Raw genomic sequence first — 1541 nt, forward strand, 5'->3', positions numbered from 1 at the left:
TCTCGCTTACCTGCCACTACTGCCAGGTACCTTGACTACATGGAACATGTCACATCTGGGGACTTCCACTCCAACCCACAACTTACCAAACATAGTCACGGATCCTAGGTAATTTCTAAGAAATACTGGAGGCCGATTCACCACCTAATTAATCTGTGAAATTCCTATCAACCTCCACCTGTTGCTTAGCATATATTGGTCCTCTCATCAGAGGTTTTTAAAAAAGTTAAAATATGAATTTTGTAAAAAAAAAGTTTGGTGTACATAGACATATGCATCTATATATATTCACAGAGGAAATATGTTTCATTGTTGGTTAGTACACTGACTTCCATTCTCTTCTCACATTCAACTTTTCTACTTACTCTACTGAGCTTTCTCATTTTGTGGAAGTTCAGGCACTCTTGCTCAGATGTTATGTCTGTCAGGGTTCTTCAGAAACAGAACTGAAACAAGATCATGTAGATAGATAGATAGATAGATAGATAGATAGATAGATAGATAGATAGATAAGATAGAAAGACAGGATAGATAAAAAGACAGAATACATAGTGTGAAGGAATTGACTCATGCAAAGTCGGGGATGTATAAATCCTGAAAGCAGCCTGGAAGCTCAAGCAAGAGCTAGTGTTGCAGATTCTATCTCCAAAAAATCCTCAGGCTTTGCAACTAAGATTTTTCAACTACTTAGCTAAGACCTAAACACATTCCCTAAGGTACTCACTTTACGTCAAATCAACTGAGAGTAGATACTAATCACCACAAAATACTTTCATAGTAGCACCTAGATTAGCGTTTGACTAACTGGGTAACATAGCCTAGCCATGTTGACATGCAAAGCTCTGTATTAAGCCAGTCAAACCCCCAGGAATTAACTCCTCAACCACTATCAGATAGCATGGCATTATTACCCAGCTGCACTCAGTCAGTCTAAAAGTAGGTGAAATAATACAATGTCATAAAACAAAATGCAAAACTTAAATGTAGTAATGGGGAAAGTTGAATGTCCAAACCTTGAGTACAACAGAAGGGAAAACAGCAGCAAGATTTGGAGTTCCATTCTCTGGAACACAATTGTGCCAAGACTCAGCTCCAGAACCAAGACTTTTTGTTCAAAGCTCTTCAGGTATCCACCAGACTTCATTTCTGTTCAAAAATACGTTGTTTCTGTTTGGGGATCCAACAAATGTGACTCCCTCCTCCCCCTTAAAAAAAAAAAAAGAAGAAGCACATGACTTTGGCTACAAAATCAACATCTTTCTGGACTTCATGAATGATTCCAAGAAGGGCGCATGACCTAAACCAGTCCAATCAGATCTTGTGCTGATAACCAAGACAAGGATGCCAGTGAGAAATCAGGTAGCTGCAGCCGGGAGCTCTGGGTAGCTAGAGGTGACCTTGAGGGCCTTCAAATGTTAATCTAACAGCCAAGACAGATAAACCACACCCTTGGTGCTCTTAGGAGTAAGCCTCACCAGAAGCTCTTATTTGGTTGGTCTTTTAGGTCTGTAGTCCCATAAACCAGCACATTTCCTTTATTA

This window comes from Megascapheus bottae, chromosome 4 (genome assembly GCF_031878675.1).
Source record: "Megascapheus bottae isolate mThoBot1 chromosome 4, mThoBot2.hap1, whole genome shotgun sequence".
NCBI lineage: Eukaryota > Metazoa > Chordata > Mammalia > Rodentia > Geomyidae > Megascapheus > Megascapheus bottae.